Source organism: Leiobunum rupestre, chromosome 5 (genome assembly GCF_980474605.1).
Source record: "Leiobunum rupestre chromosome 5, qqLeiRupe1.1.hap1, whole genome shotgun sequence".
Taxonomy (NCBI): Eukaryota; Metazoa; Arthropoda; class Arachnida; order Opiliones; family Sclerosomatidae; genus Leiobunum; species Leiobunum rupestre.
The window spans coordinates 16,356,702-16,383,814 of record NC_143388.1 but is presented as its reverse complement, the minus strand read 5'-3'; the positions used below and the strand labels follow the sequence as shown (position 1 = coordinate 16,383,814).

General features: G+C 36.7%; 1 long non-coding RNA gene across 1 annotated transcript in view; it reads right to left on the bottom strand.

Annotated features, from left to right (window-relative positions):
* Positions 1 to 27,113, bottom strand: part of LOC149943650 (uncharacterized) — a 278,012-nt gene that overhangs the window by 213,296 nt on the left and 37,603 nt on the right. Inside the window, exon 2 of the long non-coding RNA XR_016481060.1 lies at positions 79 to 149. This is a non-coding gene — a long non-coding RNA (uncharacterized LOC149943650). The remainder of the gene's footprint in view (positions 1 to 78; positions 150 to 27,113) is intronic.

Here is a 27,113-nt window from a genome sequence, read left to right as displayed (position 1 = left end):
TCTTCTATATTCAACGCGCGACGTCCGTCTTAATTGCCATTGTCGTTTTATATAAAAGTTTACGCCAATTGTACTTACGCGTTGACTAGTATCCGGTGGAACCATTAGGAGTCGTTAGATCCACTGGGTAAAAGTAGTCCCTTGTAGATCTAGAAATAAAAGAATGATAAGTTACGCGTTCGAAACATCGAAGAAATAAAATGGGCATGGCGATTTTAACCAAAATTATAGGTTAAATTTTAAAAGGGATTAATTTAGTTTTAATACATAATGTGTCAAAAGTAATTATCATTGGCTTGCATCAAGAAATTATTTATCTTTACTGAAGGATAACGATTATGTTGAGACTCTTTTAAGCTCTTTCTCACTATCAAATCAAATCAAATCAAATCAGCCAGTTATCGTCTCAGCATTCATTCTTTTAAAAATAAAAAATATATATTCTTGGTTGTAAAGTTATCCGACAATAAGTTCCAAAACCAGGCAAACTGACAAGAGTATTTTTAGGATTTCTTAAAAGTCCATTTGCACTAACAATATCAAAAATAGCGTTCATATAGTTACAAAGTTATGGATTTCGAACCATTTTTAAATAATGCTATTTTTTTAAATAATTTTTCCTCGAATTTCGTTTTTTTAGAGATACCTGATGTTTGAAATATTATAGCGAAACACACCAAATTTATTTCCTTATATTTGCAATAGAGTTGACCAAACTCATCTACCAAATTAATTAAAACGCGTCTGATTAAGTTAATATTAGTCCAAAACTGGAACGCAATATATTCTGACCTCTACAAGAAGATGTAATTAAAAGCCACTGCAAATATTAGCATATTTAGATAGTCTTAAAGCGACTTAGCCCATTGCTCGCATCGACAAACAACGATCAACTTTTAATTTAGCCTCCAAAAAGTCCAAACATACCCCTTCAATCATAAAATCATTTATTAATCGTCAACTTTGTTAGCCTCCAAAAAGTCCTAACATACCCCTTCAATTATAAAATCATTTATTAATCGTAAACTCAGTTTATCATCGAGAGGAAATTCACAAACAAAACGGCAGATAAGCGCACCCTGCATACCAAAGATTTGGGAGAAACTGATCAATCGACGAAACATTTTTCATAAAATTTAAGGAAGAACAAGACGCGGATCTCGGGTGGAATTCCAAATCGGGTTGTCGTTCCCAAAATAAAATTGCGTCTCTCTTTTAACCCGTTGCCCGGCGAATTAAATATTCAAAACGAAAGGAAAATAGAGCGGTGGAAAAATGGGAGCAAACCTGTTCAAAAACCATTTGAGGGGCATATGGCCCCTCGCGAAGATATGGAATCAAAACATCCAATGGTCTTTTCTCAGCCCTTTCGAAGAAGCCGTATCGAAGGGTTATTTAGTCGCTGATTTACTACCGAAACGATTTGTATTTTACGATCATTTCGTACGATATTTGTCGAGTAACTGGGTAGCGTTGTTTACTACGCTACCCAGTATTTACGAGCCATTCGATTTGGGGTTGAGCCAACTCTCTATTCGAAAGGCATCTCTGGTATTGAAGTTCGCCGGGACCCTTGTTCAATTTCGTTCAATACAACGGTGGGAAACGTGACGAGAATAAGAAGATATTCGCATCGACTATCTTCAGGTCGTAGAGCACATTTTTCAGACCTATTACGTATGACCCAGATCCAGGCTACGATCCGTAACCTACACTAAAGAAACACTACTCTCGATTATGCTCGCTGAGACAATATGAGAATATTAATGCTAACCAAAAAAAATACGATTGAAGTTGAAATACCTTAAGCTTTCACAGGTTTTTTTTTAACAAATTTCCACAGTGAATTTTTATGGAAGCTATAGAGCTCTTTAATAACATTATTTTAAGACGAAATGTTTTAAGATCAGAGATTCATAAAGCTTCAAGTATTTGTAAAGACATAATTTATCTGAATTCAACTGAAATGGAAATGGTGGATAGGCAAACAGTAGTAGTAGGTAAATAATTTTTCTTTTGAAATGATCGTATATGGGAATGATTCGGATTGGAAAATGGGATTGGTTAAGATTGGAAAATGGGAATGGTTGGGAAAGTGAAATGGGAATGGTTGGGATTGGAAAATGGGAATGGTTGGGATTGGAAAATGGGATAGGTTGGGATTTGAAAATGGGATAGGTTGGATTTTGGAAAATGGGAATGGTTGGGATTGGAAAATCTGATAGGTTGGATTTTCGGAAATGGGATAGGTTGGGATTGGAAAATGGGATTGGTTGGGATTGGGAAATGGAAGTGGGAAATGGGATTGGTTGGGATTAGGAAATGGGAATAGTTGGGATTGGGTAATGGAAATGGTTGGGATAGGGAAATGGGAATGGTTGGGATTGGAAAATGGGAATGGTTGGGATAGGGAAATGGGAATGGTTGGGATTGGAAAATGGGAATGGTTGGGATAGGGAAATGGGAATGGTTGGGATTGGAAAATGGGAATGGTTGGGATAGGGAAATGGGAATGGTTGGGATTGGAAAATGGGAATGGTTGGGATAGGGAAATGGGAATGGTTGGGATAGGGAAATGGGAATGATTGAGATTGGGAGCTGCGATCGGTTGAAAATGGAAAATTACGGAACAAATGGGATATAAATATATGAACGGAAACTGGTATATAACTAGTAATATTTCAATGGTAATGAAATTTAAATGGTAACTTGAAATGTAATGCTTTACTTAAACATTTAATAATACTTCCAAGTCTGAAGGTTCTAAATTTTGGTTAGACCCAATATTTAAAAAAAAATATTCAACGAAATATTGAATTTTCATTTTCGCAAACCTGCCGACACATCATTGGCCATTTTCCCAATTTTGCAGAGAGAGTTCAATCTTTCGACGGAAGCTAATGTTCCAGACGGAGTCTTTTAATTTAAAAGTGCAATTTCATAACTCATTAAAAATACGTATACATACCTAGCGTCGTTTATAAAGAGAGGCATTCTCTTCCCCGATAAATATTTTTTTAAATATTAACGCCTCCAAACGACAGAGTTCCAAAACTTGACGGCTAACAAGCGAAATAATTAGTTTTTTTCTGTCGCTGCAGCTCATTGGGGACTCGTAAAACCTATTAAAAACTAGCCCTTCTTCCCGAAGCCCGCTAGTAGAGACGTAATCCTTTTTCTTAGCTCTCTTAAACCTGTTTCCGCTTACTGGCAAAAACTCATTTTCGACAAAATATGGCCGCGTAAATCAAAAGATTCCCCGCTCGTTGTAAAAAGGCAATAAAAACATAAGCATCGGGTGTGCACTAAACTTCGCCACTCCGTCCAAGAATGTGTTCGGTTGCACGGATAATGTGCAGGCAGTACCCTGTTCATCTCCTCAGTCCCGGATGAAAAACCACATCCCTTTGCAATTCCTCGTGTAATGTTTCCCTCCAATTTTTGCTGGTATAGAAACTAGGGTTGCCATGTAGAACCGAACCGAGAGAACCGAATACTTTTAGAAAGTATTTGTATCACATGCTCTATTGTGTTCCATACTTAATCGGATGGAAAAACCGTTTATTGTAGAAATTACTTATTTTAATTTTGTCTAGACTATTTTTTTATTTCGCCGCATGTTCTACGTTACTTCTAAATATGTGGAAATGGAGAAATAAACAAAAATAGCGGCGCGAGTTAGTTTAACTTTTAGTTTAATGTCGTTTACAGTTTTAACTCCAATTTTTAATTCGGTTTCCGGTTCAGTTCGGTTCGGTCGATCCGGTTCCAATTTGTCTTGATCAGTTCGGTTACAATTTGTCTTGATCGGTTCGGTTCCAATTTGTCTTGATCGGTTTGGCTCCAATTTCTTTTGATCGCTTGGGTTCCAATTTGTCTTGATCGGTTCGGTTCCAATTTGTTTGGATCAGTTCGGTTCCAATTTGTCTTGATCGGTTCGGTTCCAATTTGTCTTGATCGGTTCGGTTCCAATTTGTTTGGATCAGTTCGGTTCCAATTTGTCTTGATCGGTTCGGTTCCAATTTGTCTTGATCGGTTCGGTTCCAATTTGTTTGGATCAGTTCGGTTCCAATTTGTCCTGATCGGTTCGGTTCCAATTTGTTCCTTGAAGAACCGAAACCGAACGGAACCCCGGGCCACCTTATAGAAAAACGGCGAATGTGTTGTTTGATATGTGAAAGGGTCGCGTTTACATTCGTAATGTCAAACCACGGCGTTGACGTTTACTGTGTTTATTATAAATAATTTTCGTAGGAAACTACCCGCGTGAAACCCGTTGAATTTCGCTTTGCTGACATTCGTTGGATTTTGGGTCAGAGAGGAAAGAGGTAAATAGGAAACTATGCTTTTAGCGGTGAGGATGGCGTCATATATTATGCGAAATTGAATTTAAATAGTTAAAAACTTTCAAGTTAGGTTTGCAAAGTAAATAAAGGAATACAAGACCAAACAAGAATGCCCCGAATCGGTATTTATAATGAAGAATTTCATTTAAATATTTCTGAAGGAAGCTAAAGTTTTGGAACAAATACGAAATCAAATAGGGATTAAACTAGTATGTTGTATTCGCCAAAATATTCTTGTTCAGCTCAGTCGATTTGACCCCGTGAATTGTTGATAACGAATCATACAGGACCAAAATAATCCCCGAATGCGAAAACGTTGTTAAAAACAATTTCAAATTTTGTCTTACATTCTCATACAAAAAAACAGCAAATTTTTTAATTTAATATTCCTAATGGAAACTAAAGTTTTGAAATAAATAGGGGATGAAACTAGGGTTTTCGATAATATATTATTTTTTCATTTCCACCCTGAATTACTGATACCAATACTTGATTTATAAATAAGGAAAAACATTGGGATGAAACTAACTTCTAGTGTTTTCGAGAAAACGTCTTCAAATCGCGTAGAGAAACCATGAGATACTTTTAAATATTTTTAGAATCTTAGTCTTCGAGCGTGAAGAGGATTCCGAGCAACGCTACAAATCTTCTCAACATAATCATTATCCTTAAGTATAAATAAATTAATTTTTGTTGATACTTTTGAAATAAAGACGAATAATAACTTTCTTAAAAACAATATTTAATTAAAAAATTTCCCATTATGTTCGTAAAAAATCTAAATATACTCGAAACAAAGAGCTTAAATTAATGAACGAAACCATGAAAAATATTTGGCAAAGAGAGTCGGTAATAAATTCAATTTTAGCAAAAGGAAATAAACATTTTTAAAACCAAAAATTCAATAAACTCTTTTAATTCCAAAATTAAACCAAACAAGATTTGTAGAACGTGCTAATTAACTTTAGTGGGAAATCGGCAACGAAAGGTGAAACGAAGAAACCTTAGTAAATATTAATCGGGTGGTCTTTCATTCGCTTGGCGGCAGCTCTGTTCTTGGAAGCCCAATTTGTTAACTCGCTTTCAGTAACTTTTAGCACCAACTCAATTAGCGAAAAGGTACCGGGCGCCATTAGAAAAGCTGGGTGAAATTTCGCGAAACAATTTTAAAAACACGCGCTACTCCTTTTCCTAGTTAGTTTAGGGTGAACCTCCTCAGCCTCCCCATTAGGGAAACGTGATATTCGGCGGCCACCAGTCCGCAACTTATAATCAGATTAAAACCGACGCCACAGCAATCCTGTCGTGACTATCCCAGTTATGTGATTTAGCCACTACCAACCTTTCCCCGATATTCCTCTAATTTCTGGTTTTCACCTTCTTTCAACTCCCATCTCCGTCCCCGGCTACAATGGGGGGGACTTGCCTATTTCTTGGACATGTCCCTGGTCCCTGTTAAGAGGACGAATGAATTTGAGAAGGGTGCAGTCCAAATTAGCCCCCGAATTATATTGATTGAAACACGAGAGCCGCTTAATTGGTCCAACTGACCGTTGCAAAGGGTATTGAACGTTGCTGCTTGCTCTATTTGGTTTGAGCAGACGTTCAATGCAACTTTATAGTCTTAACCTTGGTCGGACTTTTGCCTATAGTAAAAAGGGTAACTTACTCTGCGATGAACCTAAATCAAAAAATAACTCTGCGAGTAGGCTGATTTATTTAATAAGTATTTGTATTTAAAACAATCTAAAATTTGAATGTTTATAGATTTCGAAAATATGTAATCCCATTCAATTTTGAAATTGATTTTTTAATTTCGATTAAATTTTGCGCCTGTAAAAGTGTTCAAGTTTTAATTTTTTCACCGTCAGGTGTCACCCCCAAAACAGCCCCCAACGGGTGGCACCCGGTGTGGGTAGCCCCCGCCGCCCTCCCCTAGCTACGCCACTGTACTAACGCCATCAAACTCCAAAATCTTACAACGTAATTATACAAGGATGATAATACGTTCTAGTCAAATTGTACCCCTGTAGAAGTGTTTCACACGTCTTACACTGGTGTTCAAAGAGAAACTAATTTACAGGATCTCGCCTTTTAACGCCATCTATACGGAAGTACATCAAGCATCAAACTCCAAAATCTTACGAGGTAAATTATACGCGTTCGAGTCAGATTGTACTGCCGAAAAGCAAATAGATGAAATCAATTCCAGTTGATCTTAAGAGGCAAAAGCCCTTATCGCGATCATCGGCGAGATAAAAGAAGAAAGTAAGCCCCCCCTATCCCCGGTATTTGGAGTGTTGATTAGAGAAAATATATCAGCTGCTGGCAACGCCAGAGAGAGAGAGAAGAATGTTTGGCGTCCTATTTATATTCGTCGAAATAATCCGCGGCGCTAAAGCCCTTCTTCTCAGGGCTCCGTATTGACAGGCCGAGCTCGCTTTCATTTGATCCCATCCGGAGAAAGAGAAAGTTGCCTTCCTCTCAAGCGGAGATATTGTCATGGTAACAAGAAAGCGTTTTTCCCCGTATGCAAAAAGAAGGAAAAAATGAAATACTACAAAAGAATACTGTCGACAGGCCTGGCCAAAGAGAGCCTGGATAAAACGAAGTGTAGAGACGGGATATTTTCTGAATCGAATTTAGGCTTATGAGAGAGATACGATTACTCTTTCCCAAAAGCGCTTTAGAGACGAGCTATTATAGTTCAGAAGGTCATTTTAGGATGGTGATAATATTTTTACGGATTTTGTATTAACCGAAATTTATTTTTAAATATATTTTTGCATAAAATAGACTGTGGTGTATAAAGGAGTATAGCCTTTTCAAAACCGGGTTTGCTGAAATGCACTGTATAATATCAACTTTGGTTTACTTGACCTAGTCGTTTTTAAACCAGGGTATTACTGTCATTATCAAACACGTTAGCTTTCTAGCTGCTTGCAAAATATATCTGCGATTTAGAAAATTATAAATATTATAAAATTAGTTTTTAAAATTTTAAATAAAATTGCACATTATGGTGTTTCAGTCGATGTAATTTACAAGGCGTGTTGATCGAAAATTTGCAAGGCTTGTTAATCTAAAAATTTGCCAGGCTGGTTGATCGAAAATTTGTAAGACAGGTTACCAGAAAATTTACAAGGCACGTTAACAGAAAATGTGCCAGGCTGGTTGATCGAAAATTTGCAAGGCTGGTTAACAGAAAATTTGCAAGGCAGGTTAACAGAAAATTTACAAGGCACGCTAACAGAAAATGTACCAGGCTGGTTGATCGAAAATTTGCAAGGCAGGTTAAAAGAAAATTTGCAAGGCAGGTTAACAGAAAATTTACAAGGCACGTTAACAGAAAATGTGCTAGGCAGGTTGTTCGAAAATTCCCAAGGCAGGTTAACAGAAAATTTGCAAGGCAGGTTAACAGAAAATTTACAAGGCACGTTAACAGAAAATGTGCTAGGCAGGTTGATCGAAAATTCCCAAGGCAGGTTAACAGAAAATTTCCAAGGGTGGTTAACAGGAAATTTACAAGACTGGTTAATCTTAAATTTACTAATGTTTTTACTTGGACTTTGCGTAATTTAAAGGGTTAATAAACCGTAGAGTTCAGAAACTCTAGATTCGTTTTCATTTTAATGTCAATTACTCAAATTCTAGTTGTTTTTCTCTGGCAATGACAATCAAAACAAAAGCATATATGAAAATATATGAATGACATAAGAGAAAATAAAAAAAAACTCGAAATAAAGTGCGTGTATTAATAAAAATGTTTGGCCGCTCATTTTCTATCGAGTGACTTCGACGGCGAATAAGGTAAGAACGAGGGATGGAAAAACTCATTAAAAATGGCTTTGATATTTATGTACGTCACCGGGTGAGGGCGCTTGTGACGTTGAAATTTCACTATAAGCTTTTTCAACGTCACTTTCGTTTTTCGATCCGAAACCCGCGACGAGGGTCGGAGAGAAACACTTTTGACGGGAAATCAATTCCCCGAATTACTACTTTTACATACCGTTATAATTGGAGGACAAAATCATAATTACCAGCCTGGTTCTTCTCCTAACCAGATTATTATAATCTAATATGGCGTTGAGTGCGTCTACTCCAACGACTTTAAAAAAGTATCGAGATACGCTATATTTAAAATTTATAAAATATAATCTTTTTAAAAATAATATGGACCAAGGGAGTTTCATAAAAAGAGAAAATTTATACGCATAAGGTCAAAGTTCGATATATAATTGATAGGGGTTTCTAAACTACCTTTGGTCATTTGGAGATCTTACTGTCTACTACTGTTGTTGATTGAGGTTTTCAAGTACCATTGGTCATATTTGGAGATTTTACTGTCTACTACTGTTGTTGATTGGGGTTTTCAAGTACCATTGGTCATATTTGGAGATTTTACTGTCTACTACTGTTGTTGATTGGGGTTTTCAAGTACCATTGGTCATATTTGGAGATTTTACTGTCTACTACTGTTGTTGATTGGGGTTTTCAAATACCATTGGTCATATTTGGAGATTTTACTGTCTACTACTGTTGTTGATTGGGGTTTTCAAATACCATTGGTCATATTTGGAGATTTTACTGTCTACTACTGTTGTTGATTTATGTTTCCAAGTACCTTTGGTCACATTTGGAGACCTTACTGATTACTACTGTTGTTGGGGTTTCCAAATATTTGTTGATCACATTTGGAGACCTAACTGACATACTACTGTTGTTATGGAGGTTTTCAAGTACCATTGGTCACATTTGGAGATCTTACTGACTACTACTGTTGTTAGGGGTTTCGAAATATTTTTGGTTACATTTGGAGACTTTACTGGAGACCTTAATGACTATTACTGCTGTTTATGGAGGTTGCCAAGTACCATTCGTCACAATTGGCTATAGCACTGCTAAGGGGCAATCAGTTGGGCAACCAACTAATTGGACCAGAAAACGTTGATACACTTTTTGGAAGACTTACACTCAATATATTTTGGGTAGTTGACACACTTTCATTTGAAACCAGATTTTATGGTAAATTTTTCTCGATTTCATTGGTCAAAACTGGAATTCAAACCAACTTAAACTTGATTCAATACAGTCCGAACTTTTCCTACTACTATTCTTGTTCGTAGTGTTTCAAAATACCATTTGATCACACCTTGGAAGAATTTCTGATTACTAATACAGCTGCTCGCGATAGATCGAACAAGTTCTAAACCCGCTAACAGTTAAAATTTACTCATAAATGTTTATTAGCACATAGGGCAAAGTCTAAATATGGCCATCGTGGCAACGGGACCTACTTCGATCAATATAATTTGCCATATATGAAAATTACGGGCACCGAAATACGTCCTATAATTGATCACATTTTGAGGCGCTTCTCGACAAAAGTAGAGCCGAAGCAGCGAAGAGAAGCTAGCCTAAAGGAGTACACTTTCAATAATACAGACCGTCCCCGTCAGAGCGGGGGACCCCCTTCGGCTGCCTTGAATATTATGGCTACACTATCTGACAGCGTGTTCGAGACCCGAAAGGAGGTAAAGTCTGTCAAACCGAAAACTAAACGGTTGGTGTCCGCTGATTCGTCAGGGTATTGTAGACCAGGGGCACTATATTAGATAAGAAAAAAGGCGTGGGCTTTCCACTCATCGGAGCTCGATAGCTCTCTTTTTTAGACGAGAGTGAAAACCTGTCGACTTGCATCTGTTCCTAGTCTCACGACGAAGCATTGAGCCTGCCCTTGGGTGTTACCTGCGGTTCTTGGGGTCCCCCGTCGCTGTGAAAGGAATAGATTGGATTCTTCTACCTTGTCGATATTCGTTCCATCCCGTTGCACTATCATTATGCATAATTAATGGTCTTCTAATAATTACACTATTAATTTAGGCACTTTCTTTGTGTTTTCTGAGACACTCTGGGAATGATCAGTTGCTTCCAACTACGATAGAAACTCCGAAAAACCACTTTTCTTCTTATGAAGAACAACAAGTTTTGATGGTAATAGAGTGTTTCATATATATCGTATATATTAGATATACGATATCTAATATATAAAGATGAATGTTTGTTTTTATATTTAGGAATTTACAGTTTTCAACTTAGGTCGACCCATTTGGTATACTATCTCATGATACCCTAACGTCGGAGAGTGACGTAGACGTTCACGTTTACTCGTTTTCGAAAGTTGTTCAAACTATCTATTAATTTTCCCTACACCGGCATTTAAATTCTCATAGTTTACCCGCGCGACCACCGGAAATAGGACAAGAATAATCTAAGAATATGGATTTCCTATCAAAAAGTACGGAAAAGGGAGGAGCTACTTGATCCTCACTCAGATTATTTCAAACATCACTGTAGCCCTTTAAGGCACAGAGAGGAAACTAAATAAATAAAGGATGCAACAAAGTTGATTTATGAAGACACGAAGGCAACAATATTGTCGAAAATAGTATCTTTTTCAATTGGAATTTTACGACTAAATTAAGGACTAAATTAGAAATCCCAAAATCGGAAACTAATCACGAACAATTAATCTTAATATCGAACGGACAAAAAAATCTCCGAATTTGAAACATTTAATATTTCTTTACAACAGAATACAAAAAAAACCTGAACAATTGAAACGGAAAAGTGTCAAAGTCCTGGTACAGAAACAATTATTCTTCCTTACAAAATTATCTTTGAGAGAGCAAAGCGGGCTAATTAAGCCAGAATATCTCGGGGTAAGAAAAAAGAAACTGCAAAACACGAAAGCGAATAAAAATGTTATCCCCAAAATAGAAAAACAAAAGCATCTACGTTCACTTAATTTATTCAAGAAATAAAAAAGATCCAAGCGTGTTTAGTGACCCGGCGAAATAATTTCATTCCCCGCCGTCAGATGGGGGTGGCGAGCGATGTTAGGTCGAGGCTACTTTTATTTACTCTCGGCTAAGAAAGTTCTTTCTGGGAAGGGACCTACAAGACTCGACCTTTTGGCCGCCAGGGGGGCTCGTGACAAATACAAACTTTAGGGCGATGACGCGTGGCGGGACCTTCCAATAACCATTAATCATAGTTAGCTACTTAACAAGCTCTTTACTTTATTCGCCATCAGGGCCGCTAAGAAGCCAGGGTCCGGGCCGTTCGCGACTGCAACGTGTCGCGCGGGCATTGCCGGGTCTCCCGGGTCGAAGGACGGCTCGCGAGACCCGGCCCGAAAAAAGGAGGCGCCAAACAAGAAAGCCGCTTCGTGTCGAAGAAAACACCGCCTCCGCCGAATCTTGCTTGTCGCTAATTACTAAATACGATCTTCGCATTTTAGCCGGGAGCTGCATTATGTATTAGCTAAGCCGCGTTCACTGCCAGCGAGGCCCGTTCTCACTTGACGACTTCACTCTTCATCCGAAGAATCGCCACACTCGTCGAGAATTGCTACATTTTCAATTTCACACGTTTTATTTATTTCAGTGGTTCTTGTACTTATTCGAGGGCCAAGTCATATCTTTCAACTTATAGCCCTCGTTTGCATGAGGGAAAAAATATTTTAACAATTTCGTAAATACTAAAAAAAATTATTTAATAAATTGTAAAAAAAAATTAAAACATTTGCAAATTTAAATCTAGTTAAAGTAAAAAACAAAAATAAAAAATGTTAAAAAAATAAACAATGAAAAATCAAGGCAAATAACTTACTTAATATCGATAATTGTATTTTTTATGGCTTTTTGTTACTGATTGAATTGAACACCAATTCTAGCGTCGTCGTCAGGCAAATTTACGAAACGGCCGTAGCAGTTTTTAATAAACTTTTATTGTACAATAGTGGTCTTTTACTAGTTTAATGTATTTTATTATGTACAAGGTTGTCCTTCGACATGTTTAGTTGAAAATAGGTTTTTAATTGACTGATAAATTTCATTAAATTATTTTATCCCCGAGTAGAAAATGGATGTAATTTTTTTAGAGGTGCGACAAAATGGAAGTTCTAGTATATATCCAAATCTAGTTGTGGTTTTTCGGTTACTCAACCAATCAACCGATCAACCATTCAATAAATATACGTACGTACATACACCGTAAGGATTATAATTTCAATAAGCACGCGCCAAATATTTGGAGCCTTGAACGAACGTTTGAGTTCGAACTAGGCCTAACCTTCGTTTGGAGGAAAGAAAAGGGATCTATTTGGAGCTCGATTTCTCTTTGGTAAAAACACGGTCCCTTCGTGGGCCTACGGTGTGAAGTGCGAAAAAGGCGCGCCTAGGTGGATGCTAAAAAAATAAGCCCCGCCAAAAGTAGCGACATCTGATGGAGACAAATGTCTCTTTAGCTTTTTCGTTGGCCACGTTCTCCTGGCCTCGGGGATTTTCGCGCGCTTTCGGAGAAAGTTAAGCCGAGCCAAATGGTGTTAAGACACGGCGAATAAAATTGTATAAAACCATAAAGAGAGTCTGATATTTTAAGCCAAGGTTAAATAAATAAAGTAGGTCATCTATCAGTAATGTCTCTATCGAGTAAATTTGGATGGTTCGAACGTAAAATACGGGTAAAATCGAACAAAATCTAATGCCAAGGAATGCCGTTTTACGTTTGCGTTGATTCCGTTGAGACTTTGTATCCTGTCCTGTTGAACCATGGGCCAAGTAATGATAAATCCAGGACATGACTACCGTACATTCGCGCGTACTAAATCCGACATCTACTAGAAATAACAAGCAGCCATTTTAGAGGGAGTAGTAAAAGTGGATATAAACAAAATTGGGGACAAATTCAAGCAGTAATTTACGGTTTAATGGGCGCCATCTATCGGTGTTTAAAATATTACTATCTCTCCAGCCATAGACCTTCCAGTCACGTGGTTTTTAAAATTTTATTCCGAAAATGACGTATTTCCGCAATATAAACATTATTCCGATAGGTGGCGATAGTAGTCGTGTGTTAGAAAAGTCATGTCCTGGATTTATCATTACTTGGCCCATGGTTGAACGCAGCTAGCCTTTCCGCGTGCTGTGACGTCACGATTCCGTTTATCAACGAAGAAACCTGATCTTTCAATCGTTGAGTTTGTCGAGTTAACGTTGTCAACGTAACGTCAAAACCAGAAATTACAAAAATCGTTCAGTGTAAAAAAGTTGTCAACGTTGAGACCGTTGAGATTCGCTGAACGTAGCCTACATCTAATGCCAAGAATGCATTCAAGTAACTAAGAATATAAGGCAATGTCATCAGGCTTGCTTCTATCATCGGGAAAGTTCGTCTGCTTTTTAATCACCAAACGTAAACATAGATGGCGATTGTAATAATAATAATATTAATAATAAACATAGATGGCGATTGTAATAATAATAATATTAATAATAAACATAGATGGCGATTGTAATAATAATACTATTAATAATAAACATAGATGGCGATTGTAATAATAATAATATTAATAATAAACATAGATGGCGATTGTAATAATAATAATATTAATAATAAACATAGATGGCGATTGTAATAATAATAATATTAATAATCAGCTAGGCTAATACCCAAGGCACCACCTTAGGCCTAAGTCATCAAGCGACTTTTGAAGCCATTAATTCAGGTGGCCAGGTTACAATGCGTAGGAGGGTGGTGGCAAGCCCTGCATGCCACGAGATCGAGTCTGCCTGAAAAAGTGTTACAAAAAGTTTATCTGCGAAATCTGTGAGAATGAGTTTCAGAATACTTGTTTTAAAGTTTTAAAAACTCTATTTTAAACTCGCTTTTCCTAAAGACAACGCGTCGCCAACGCCCTCTCTTGAAAGAAGTGCGAAATATATATACCCATGTGTCACGTGATACTTACAAGACCCAGGAAAGAGAATTAAAACTCTGGTAATATAAAGCTATTTAATACCCAGATTAATTTGTGGAATTTGAATAGCTGTCTAAAAGGGATAAGACTATAAAATTTCGTGTTTCGAATATGTATTACCATATGTAACATAATTACTCAGAAGTATGCCTCTGTATAACATTTCCATTGAAAAAAAATTCAATGAGACCTTGTTTCACGTGGAACATACATTAAGCGGACCCAAAAATTCCAAAATGCTTATAATCCTTGCGCTATTGAAAAGGTTACCATGGAAATGAAATCATGTGATCGCGAGGCACGAGCTAAACTTGACATGGGCAAAGCCAGAAACGCGCGAGGAATTCTCACTAACTTCCGTTTCCCATCAGTAAAGTTGATGACGCGTATTTCGTCACGGAATTGTAAGTGACGTAATTTACGTCATATCCCGTGAACAAGGTTTCATTAACGAAAATGCTTTTATGGCATACTTATCAGTGATTATGTTACATATGGTATTACGTAATTTCGTTTGAGTAGACAAGTTTTCAAAAGCCGAACCACAGCGCTGGCTTCAGGGGTTGCTCTAAGTTAACCTAGCTTACTATTTAGTGGTCCCTTATTTATTAGTCTTAAGGCCACAGTCGGCTCTATCATTGCCACCTGTATTATGATAAGGCCCTTGTTATTAGAGATGGCAACGAATCTATCCGGTTCTTCGAATAAACGACTTTACTGGAGATCGTGGTGCCATCTATTAATGGCAAAAGAAGCTAAGATTCAAAATAGCGAAACGATAACGTCGTCAGAGAACCATTGTAGAGTATTATAATTAGACAACGTATATACTCTACTTACAAGGGGAGTACCCGAGGTGTTAATTGCCGATTTTGTTCAAAGTCGGGCGTATAATGTAGACTTATATGAGATATGAAATTTCCCAAAAGGAGATGTTGCACTACCCATTCGTTTTACCATGGCAACCGAAAATGTTTTTGACCACTTTAAACCAAAAAATCTCCATTTAAAAAAAGCATGGGATTTTCTCGGTTTCACAGGGAGTAAAATCACGAAATGGGCAATTTGGACCAAATTAGGTAAATTTCATCAATTTTGGGTAAATTGGAACATTTTTGAGGTAAAATTGTAACAATTTTTGGGTAAAATAAGAAAAAATCTTATTTTGATAAAAGTGGTAATTCTGGGAAAATTTAATTAAAATTGAGTAGTGCAATGTCTCCTTTTGGGAAATTTCATATCTCATATAGGTCTACATTACGCCCGACTTTGAACAAAATCGTCAATAAACACCTCGGGTACTTCCCTTGTTAGTGGACTTTTAACCTAAATTATATACCCCATGTAATATATATTGTAAAAAATTACTATAATTTAAGTTATCGTCAAATTTAAAAACGGGCCAATCAACGTGTGGGATACTTTTATATCCCACCTTTTGGGTCAAAATGTAGCGTAGGCATCTTGTTTTGATTTCGACGTTAGCGACATCTGTTGAAAAAACAGCTACTACGCGTCATGGTCTCATGGAAATAGAATTTGGCGAAGGTATTAAAATTAAATTACTATCCAACGGGGGGAGGAAGCAGTTACGCACCCCCCTTTACCAAGGCCGGCCATATTCCGATAAAAATTTTCGAATTCTTGGCAATACATATCAATTGAAGACGTTTCCCTAATAGCAGGTTCAATTGAATTCAAACTGCAGTTAGAAAAAGCATCGTTAGTGGCCAGGATTGAATAAAAAAAGTCTTAATGGATGACTAGGGAGAGATAAATTTTATATTTAGAATCAGAACGTTTTCTAACGCCTTCTACCGGCGTCCGAAAGAAAGAATTGAATAAAAAAATAAAGAAAAGTAAAAAAAAAGACGGAGAAAGGAGGCTGAATGAATCTCTGTAGAATACAAAATGGTTTTAGTGGGATGAATTTGTCTTCCACGTAAAACTTTTATTTTTCCTTCAGTCTCAGGCTTAAAAAGACGACAAAAATAAACAAGATAGTCAAGCTGTCTTAAGAAAAATGCACCTTCAATTCATTTCTATGAGTCATTAACAAATCGTTGTAATATTAAACATTCAGTTACTACAAAAAATGGTTATTTTTTTACAATTTTGTTGCGTAAAAGTGGTAAATAATTTATAATAAATTCTTCGTCTACCACTACAGCTACGGATTTATAATTTCATTACGTCCAGGTATGCCTGTTTAGGGTCCAAGATGAATTATCGTTAAAACAGACTGTAGCGACGAGGCTGGATAATTTTATTCGACGAAAAATGCATTTATGATAGCAGTCATTCCCGTTTCTGGTGGAAATAAAAGTACGGAATTTATGTATTTTCAAAACAGGGCACATATTTGTAGGTACGGAAAACAAAATAAAATAAAACAATGATCTTTATATATAAATAGTATATAAATAATTACTTGTATTAATATAAAACCAGCTATCATAAGTGTATATTCCCATAAGTATGTATTGATGGGAAATATTTTTCCGATAAATATACGTAAAGTGACGCCATTAAGCGTAAACAAGCGTGTTAAACAGCTTTGTCAAACAAAATATATTTAATTCTGAAGCCCCTAAACTAGATAATATAGCGCCATCTGCATTTATAAAATCGAACTATAGATACTTAGAATTCGTCTGCTTGACTTCGTATTTTTCTCCGATTTTTCAGTTAATAGAGGGGTTACTTAACGAAGGTTTTTGGAGAGAGTAGACCTAGCAGACGAAATCACAGTGACTTGTTACATTCTTCGCCGCAGTATGTCACTAGTTTATACAAAAATCTAAAATTCTATGATTAAACGGTTCCTCTGAAATTAGTAATTAAAATCCTATAGATGACGTTGATATACCATACCCCCCTGTAGATTAACTTCACCCATAACAACGGTGTAGAGCGTGTGGAACATTTTTACAGGGTTGACGGTTTTCTCCTACGAAATATTCGCCATAAATTCTGAGTTAATCCGTCAACAATTACAGATGTGGGGAAAAAATGAAGAAAGTGAATTCTATGGAAGAAGATTCGCGTTGGAAGACGAGCAGTTGTAGGGGTGAAAATGGAGCTAGAGAAGGACCACTTTTACCCAAAAGCATTTACCTCAGTATTCAAGTAAAACTTCTCCATCTAAAACGTTCGAAAGAGGAACCAAAAAACCAAAGAAGATTTTCTTCGGAAAGAGTTTTCCAGCGAAGGAGTTGAGTCCAAATCTCTCCGAAACGCGTTTTAGATTTACGGTAGATGGCGCGTGCTGTTTTAAATACGTCGAAAGCTTTTCTCCCTTGGTTTAAAAGGAGGAAACTAAACAAAAGCGGGCTGGGAATCGAATGATTAATTGATGAAGGATAAATTCGAGACAGAGAAATAGTGGGCATCGTTCGGAAAAGCTCGCCGCACTTTTGGAAAACCCTTAAAAGCGGCGGCTGACGAAAGCGCAAAACGAATAATTTTACTTCTTTGGGCCACACAGCAGACTCCGGTTTCTCTCGAGTTTCGCTTTTGCATTAAAGGCTCGATCAATTCTTCAGAGAGAGAGTCGACGAAAACTCTCTCTCTCCGATTGTACAGAAAGTTTTTAGTCCCCCGTTTCAGTCTCTCCCTAGGCGTATGGCCTATTAAAAGCGCCCTCTGTGTTACATCGAGATATTTATTTGACCCAAATTTATCGACCCTTTTAAAAGTATGACCTTATTATATTGTCCTAAATATTATATATATTTATTATATATTTATGTGATATTATATGATACATAAATATATTATATATACTTATTATATATTTATGATATATTATATTATACATAAATATATTATATATACTTATTATATATTTATGAGATATTATATAATACATAAATATATTATATATGCTTGTTATATATTTATGAGATATTATATTATACATAAATATATTATATATACTTATTATATATTTATGAGATATTATATTATACATAAATATATTATATATATATTTAATTTATATTTATGAGATATTATATTATACATAAATATATAATATATATGCATATCATATATTATATATATACATATGATATATATTATAAATATACATATCATATATATATTATATATATACATATGATATATATTATAAATATACATATCATATATGTATTATATATATACATATGATATATATTATAAATATACATATCATATATATATAACTTAATAAATTTATTTTTTTAATTTAACAGCGTTACACGGGAAATTAGATCACATGAAAGGTTATGGTCAGCCCTTTCACATTTAACCACTAGCGTTGCTACACTAACCATTGTATTAAAGCTATAGTAATAAACTAGGCTAATACCCATTGCATCACCTTAGGCCCAAGTTATGTAGGGTTTATTAATGCCTTTAATTCAAGTGGCCGGGTTACAATGCGTGCCCCGTCTACGAGATAAAAAATCCCTTTTGTATAAGTATGAAAGTTACAAAATTGCAAGGGGTAGTTTTATTGCATTAACACGTGTAACGTAATCTTGTATAAGTATGAAAGTTACAAAATTGCAAGGGGTAGTTTTATTGCATTAACACGTGTAACGTAATCTTGTATAAGTATGAAAGTTACAAAATTGCAAGGGGTAGTTTTATTGCATTAACACGTGTAACGTAATCTTGTATAAGTATGAAAGTTACAAAATTGCAAGGGGTAGTTTTATTGCATTAACACGTGTAACGTAATCTTGTATAAGTATGAAAGTTATGCTATTTTTCCTTAAAAACTTGATCCAAGGATGTGACGCGTGTAATTTTCACTTTCGGATATACGTTTCTAACAAATTTGACAATCTCATCCCACTTATTATGCGTTCCGAATTAAATAAATATTCTCATTTTAAAATATTTTTATGGAGAGGTTTTACAAAGGCAAATTTATTAAAGATTATTTTAAATATGGTGTTATTATAAAATAAAGTTATCTTGAAAACGTATAGAGGAAACTTGTAAATAAATATAACTATTTGCCAAAATACGTTTTATTTTTTAAAAATATAAATATTTTTTTTGCTTAAGTAGCTTTGAAAAGTGTAATGTACTGAGGAGCTTTAAGGCGAGGATAATCATATTTAATCGAATATTTAAAATGATGCCAGCTAGGAGCAACAAACACAAGGAGAACGCAGCTAGCCTTTAAACACGCTAACGAAGGGTTGTGTACGAATTTCATTGGATGAGTGTCACGAGCCTTTACGCTGAACGTTTTACGGGCGGGGGGGAAGACAATTTCCGAATTTTCCCCTTCCGACGGCAGCAGGCGCTAAAGCATCTAGCCAATGAAAAATGTACACAAGAAAATACATGACTTTTGACGGGTTGCGTTCTCCTTGTGTGGGGTGCGGTGTTTGTTGCTCTTAGATGCCAGCAACTAACAGAATTTGTTTCATATTTTTAAAAATAGTCACTTTTAAAAAGATTATACATACACATTTTAAATAAATTAGATTATTTAAAAATAGTTGTTTATCTAGGAATATTATTATTATTATTTTAATACGCAATGTCAAAGTGCTGAAATGAATGATTTATTAGTGAGCTATTATGTACAAAAGCGATCTCTAACAAGTCCGTTACGTGATGGAAATAAGAGAGTTTCAATAATCGCAACCCTATCTATTGATCAATAGGTTGTAAACATTAATACAAGTTATCTCCTCACTGGTTAAAGATGTTTTATCTCGAGCTCTTTGATTTTCCCTTTCCATAAAAACTTGTTGAGGTTAACAGTAATAGTGAGTGTAGGGAGCTGTTGGTTCGCGTGGCATTGTAAGATTGATTAATACTAATTCTCATTTTCACAAAGCAAGAAAAAAAATTAGCAAAATTTAGTTATCGCTTACAGATACGGCGCTGGAATAAAAAGGGTTTGTACAAAATTTCTAGAAATTAATTCCCTGGCATTTCCAGTTTTTCCCTGACCAAATTACCCAATTTTCCCTGACCATTTTTGTAGAATAAATGGAAGGTTTGAGGTAAAAAAAATATTTTCTTTCAAAAATGTATTTATTAGATGTAACTTACGGCACTTGTACATAAAACAATGAATATTAAAATTGGTGGCGAAACTAGTCGTCCGAATTTTAAAGATTTAAATAAACTTTTTATTGTACAAGAAGTGGTTTTTGCAATTTTTAATATTCATTAAAAATGTATTCGCCTGATTTTTTTGGGGTCATTTTAAAATTCCCTTACTTTTTGGAACCATTTTCAAATTTCTTGACTTTTCCCTGACATTTTGGAATCATTTTCAATTTCCCTGACCTTTCGGAAATCTTTTAAAATTTCCCTGTTTTGTCCCTGACTTTTTGGAAACATTTTAAAATTCCCTGACTTGTACCTGACTTTTTGGAAACATTTTAAAATTCCCTGACTTGTCCCTGACTTTTTGGAAACATTTTAAAATTCCCAGACTTGTCCGTGACCTTTTGGAAACCTTTTAAAATTCCCTGACTTGTCCCTGACTTTTTGGAAACATTTTAAAATTCCCAGACTTGTCCGTGACCTTTTGGAAACCTTTTAAAATTTCCCTGACTTGTCCCTGACTTTTTGGAAACATTTTAAAATTCCCTGACTTGTCCCTGACTTTTTGGAAACATTTTAAAATTCCCTGACTTGTCCCTGACTTTTTGGAAACATTTTAAAATTCCCAGACTTGTCCGTGACCTTTTGGAAACCTTTTAAAATTCCCTGACTTGTCCCTGACTTTTTGGAAACATTTTAAAATTCCCAGACTTGTCCCTAACTTTTTGGAAACATTTTAAAATTCCCTGACTTGTCCCTGACTTTTTGGAAACATTTTAAAATTCCCAGACTTGTCCCTGACTTTTTGGAAACATTTTAAAATTCCCTGACTTGTCCCTGACGTTTTGGAAACATTTTAAAATTCCCAGACTTGTCCCTGACTTTTTGGAAACATTTTAAAATTCCCTGACTTGTCCCTGACTTTTTGGAAACATTTTAAAATTCCCAGACTTGTCCCTGACTTTTTGGAAACATTTTAAAATTCCATGACTTGTCCCTGACGTTTTGGAAACATTTTAAAATTCCCAGACTTGTCCCTGACTTTTTGGAAACATTTTAAAATTCCCTGACTTGTCCCTGACTTTTTGGAAACATTTTAAAATTCCCAGACTTGTCCCTGACGTTTTGGAAACATTTTAAAATTCCCTGACTTGTCCCTGACGTTTTGGAAACATTTTAAAATTCCCAGACTTGTCCCTGACGTTTTGGAAACATTTTAAAATTCCCTGACTTGTCCCTGACTTTTTGGAAACATTTTAAAATTCCCAGACTTGTCCCTGACGTTTTGGAAACATTTTAAAATTCCCTGACTTGTCCCTGACTTTTTGGAAACATTTTAAAATTCCCAGACTTGTCCCTGACTTTTTGGAAACATTTTAAAATTCCATGACTTGTCCCTGACGTTTTGGAAACATTTTAAAATTCCCAGACTTGTCCCTGACTTTTTGGAAACATTTTAAAATTCCCTGACTTGTCCCTGACTTTTTGGAAACATTTTAAAATTCCCAGACTTGTCCCTGACGTTTTGGAAACATTTTAAAATTCCCTGACTTGTCCCTGACTTTTTGGAAACATTTTAAAATTCCCAGACTTGTCCCTGACGTTTTGGAAACATTTTAAAATTCCCTGACTTGTCCCTGACTTTTTGGAAACATTTTAAAATTCCCAGACTTGTCCCTGACTTTTTGGAAACATTTTAAAATTCCATGACTTGTCCCTGACGTTTTGGAAACATTTTAAAATTCCCAGACTTGTCCCTGACTTTTTGGAAACATTTTAAAATTCCCTGACTTGTCCCTGACTTTTTGGAAACATTTTAAAATTCCCAGACTTGTCCCTGACGTTTTGGAAACATTTTAAAATTCCCTGACTTGTCCCTGACGTTTTGGAAACATTTTAAAATTCCCAGACTTGTCCCTGACGTTTTGGAAACATTTTAAAATTCCCTGACTTGTCCCTGACTTTTTGGAAACATTTTAAAATTCCCTGACTTGTCCCTGACGTTTTGGAAACATTTTAAAATTCCCTGACTTGTCCCTGACTTTTTGGAAACATTTTAAAATTCCCAGACTTGTCCCTGACTTTTTGGAAACATTTTAAAATTCCATGACTTGTCCCTGACGTTTTGGAAACATTTTAAAATTCCCTGACATTTCCAGGTTTTCCAGGTCGTGCACGAACCTTGAATCCTGAAAACTGGGAGATTGATGGCTTTAAAAGTCGCTTGATGACTTAGGCCTAAGGTGATGCCTTGGGTATTAGCCTAGCTGATTATTTTACATCCATTGGCATCATTTAATCCATGATGCCTTTGACCTAAAGGTTACGTTTTGGCCCCCACAGAGTTCGAGAGATACAGAAAGTCATAACCCAAAAAACGTATTTGGTAAAAGACGGTAGCAGCTTGTGAAAAAACGCAAGCATCCGAATTTACATGAAAAATTATCTCTTCTTGATCTTTTAAGTAGCGATATGATTTAATTTATTAGGGAAGAAGCGCGTGCCATGAACCATTTCTCAGTCTCTGACGTTTCACCGGCACCGGCAAAAAACGCCCGCCGCGTGCCCACAATCCCCCCGTACCGCCTTAGCCTATAAGACCTTCCAAAACGCGAGCTGATTTAGGCAAAGGCGAAATCGCGACGTCCATAAATTTCGAACAACGCGAGTTGCTACGTAGCGCCGAAATAACATCTTTATTTTAAGCATTTTGGGGCTCGCAGTCTATTCAGGCGCTTCCAGCGATTCAGGAAAAGGCCCGGAAGAAATACCATAACTAGTTTCGAGCGCTACATTATTCAAACGAACGGGGCCAAAGCTACTAATGGAATGAAAAAGTAATTACAACTACCGACCGTTGCACCCCCTACTTCCCACCCCGCCTAATCTTTCTGGGTTGGCTACGATGAAATGAAAAAAAGTAGAAGCATCTAGGACGGTAAAACCACCTTGGATGGGTAAAACAAGCGCGTCGAGTGGAGGCCAAATACTTGGCACCCTATTAGACTTTTTTAAACTCGGAAAATGAAGTCGAAACCAGTTAATGAAATGTTAAGTTAACTCTGCTCAAACGGATATAGCCAGTATTTGATTTCCTATTGATTAAGCTTAATAATGGATTTCGATATACCATTTTTAGATTTCGATTATTATAAATAATGTATTAATTAAGATTAATTAATTAGTACATTCTCACTCTTCTCAAAAGAACTCGTGAAAAAGGATTACGTCAAAATTTTGAGAAGTGAGAATTCTCACTATCAAGGGAAGAATTCTTAGAATTTTGACGTACCCCTATTGATTTTGTAGCGCGCGTGCAAATCACTAGTGAGATGAATATAATAATAAAGCTGTGCCTTGTGACGTAAGAGCAACATTTTAAGCAGTTGGGCAAGACCACTTTTTGTTTTAAAAAATCAACCATTGTCACACCATTTTATGAAAACCTAATTATCTAAAACCCATGTCAATAGCTACGCCTACTCTACTTGTCCTTCGATATATTTAAATGGGAACGGTCAAGCTTTAACCAGTTAGATAGCCCTATAGCCCATTAAAAACTAAAATTTATGGCGAAAACCACATCAAAAATATTGAGTGGTTAATTTTTAATAAAATAAAGAAATTTCGGGAAATCGAAAAGCGCGCGTGAGACAGAAAAACAACGTAAATGCGCGCGCTGCTGAAAACGCGAAAAATTTGTTTTGCACGCGCGGCGCGTTCCAGTTATAAGAGACTTAAGCCTAAATTGCGCGAATTTAAAAGTTAGGATAGTTCGCAAATCGCTCATACGGGGTTAGGGGCGCTGGCGGCAGCCCATAAGATGGCGGCGAAAATTCAAACTTTTTGGGCCAAAAGCTATTTTTTCAAGACAAAAAAAGGTACGTGTTAGTATATTGAACGTCTTGTTAATATATTGATACGGAAATAAGGCCATATTTGGAAAAGCTTGGCTGTACCGCTTTAAGGTGAGAGTTAACCAGTTGGGTCACAATTCCATAACGTACATCATCCACAAACCCCCAAAAAGCGGCGGAAAAATCAAGCGAAAAAAAAAAAAAAATCGGGCTCGGGTACGAAATATATTTTTTACAAGCGGGGAAAGTTGAGCGAGGGTCTGGGCTTTTTCTGGGACGAGGGTTGAACCCGAGGATTGGCGGGTTCAAACCTTTTCCCCACCGCCATCGCCCGCTCTTCTGCTTATAGAGAGGAAATTGCTTCATTTCCTTCTCAAGATGGCCTTGTTCCAGCCTCCCACTCTGTTTTGTTTTCCTTATAAAGAGCGCCGGGTCTGTCTATAATAGAGAAGAGCCCGTCCACCGTTAGGCCTTTGCCTATAATCCAGCCCGTTTACAGCGATTCCTACACCCAAGAAGGAAAAGAAGAGAGGTTAAGATTCCTACCCTCTATCATCTTGCCATTTGACCTTATCGGGCACCCCACCGCTCCTAGGTAAGATACTAAACGAAACCCCACTCCTTTTATTTTCTATTAAAGAAAGCCAGGGTTGCATTTGATCAATTTTTTATGCACGAATGCAAACTGATTGCGTAGCGGGTGAAATTTCTTACCCGCCTTTTCACTATATACCACCCTGAACTGGTGTAAGAACCATCATTTGACATAGTGGGCATAATTGGGATTAAAGGTCTAAATAGGCTCGGCCAACTTGTTCGAATGGGATGATACGATAGGGCTGTCTACATAGTAAACGACAATTTTTAGGAATTTCTCCAATATTTGTACCATATAAATATTTATATAAATAGTATCATAAGTAACATAATAACGATAAGTATGACACTTCCTATGGCTTTAATGCCAATTTTCTAACCGAACCTTTTTTCGGCACTGATACTCTCTCCAAGCTGTGACTTGGACTCGTGACTTACCGTTTTGGATGACTACGATTTGATAAAAATTTAAGTCTAATATCGGAGAGTACGTTCTGGAGTCGCGAGGGGCTTTGGCTTTGTTATGAAGCCCGCGTGCGATTCACGCGTGATAAAAAAAAACATGAGCTCGTGGCGCCGAGGAAAACGTTTTTAATTTTTATCATTTTAGCCTAATATTCCGCCTATCGATCGGGAACCAGATATTTCGGCTTAGCGGAAGTCTCGCGTAATAATCAGCTAGGCTAATACCCAAGGCACCACCTTAGGCCTAAGTCATCAAGCGACTTTTGAAGCCTTTAATTCAGGTGGCCGGGTTACAATGCGTAGGTGGGTGGTGGCAAGCCCTACATGCCACGCGAGCCAACAGCTCCCTACACTCACTATTACCGTTAACCTCACACTTAGGCTTTTTTGGGACCCATTGAAATAGGGCCCATAAGTAGGCTTTTAAGGGGCCCGGTTTATTAGGGCCAAAAATTAAGTAGGTTTCTTACGGGCCTGGTGAAAAAGGACCCACAATTAGTGTTTTTAAGGTACGATAGAGCAGCGGTTCCCAATTTTATTTTGCTATGGAACCCTAAATTATCCACCTAATTCTGGCGGAACCCCGACTCATTTTTTTTACTCATTTTAAACTCTTGACACAAACAAAGATGGCCACGCTGCGAATTCTCGGAACCCCTGTGACCCTTTTACGGAACCCCAGGGTTCCGCGGAACACCTTTTGGGAACCGCTGCGATAGAGGCCCATCGCTTTGCCCTTCACCAGCATAATTTTCCCTGGAGCCCAAAATGTATCTGCATGGCCCTGACCTTTAGCCACTAAAACAAGAAGTTCGCGTTACTTTACAATATTAATAAATTAATATATTTTAGTTTCCCCAAACGTTGTTGTTTTTTTTACTTGTTCGACGTTGTTCAATGTTATCTTTAGACCAACGGTGGTTCTCGTTTTCGTACTTTACAATATCGGCTATTTGAATGAAGTTTCAACTTGGAAAACATTATGCAAAATATTGTAAAATTGAAAAGGAATAATTTTTGATTCCGTTGACACTCAAATCCCTGAAGACGCAGGGTGTTCCAAATATTGAATACTAAATACAAAATTAAATATGAAAATTTAACGGGTCCAAGGGTGCTTCAACGCGATCAAATAAGCGGAACCGAGAAGCAGTCAAGGGCTCAAACTTTGATAGAAGGTACAAAGTTTGTTCAATATTCAAATATCGCTGGTCCAGATACTTCTAAACAACGACTTTCTAGTTCAACTTCTGAGTTAATTTTAAAAATAAAATTGTTTATATGTATATCATCACGAACGTATTTATTTATAATAGACGCTTAAATAAAAGCTGTTCAGTGATTTGCCTAGAAGTAGTAATTCAGAGAGCCAGGACACACTTGTAAAAGACTAGGAGCAACAAACACAAGGAGAACTCAGCTAGCCTTTAAACAAGCTAACCCAGTGTTGTGTACAAATTTCATTGGACGAGCCTTTACGCTGAACGTTTTACGGACAGAGGGAAGTCAATTTTAGAATTTTCCCCTTCCGACGGCAGCAGCCGCTAAGCCGTCTAACCAATGAAAAATGTACGCGAGGAAATGCACGACTTTTGACGGGTTGCGTTCTCCTTGTGTGGGGTGCTGTGTTTGTTGCTCCTAGGTAAAAACGTTATATTTTAAAGCCTGCTGCTGCTTTGTTATCCGGCCACCTGAATTAAAGGCTTCAAAAGTCGCTCGATGACTTAGGCCTAAGGTGGTGCCTTGGGTATTAGCCTAGCTGATATTTCAATCTAGAATGGCTCGTTCAATTTCGCACGCTAGTTCGGAAAGAAAAAGTGCGCGCGCGCTATCAACTTTAGCCTTAAAAACAAAACTAACATAAACACGTGACTATTTAATTCAGTGCCTCGCGCATGCGCGTAGCGGGGAAAAGAAAGAGAGTGGCATTTATTGAAGCTCCTATCAGGGATAGTA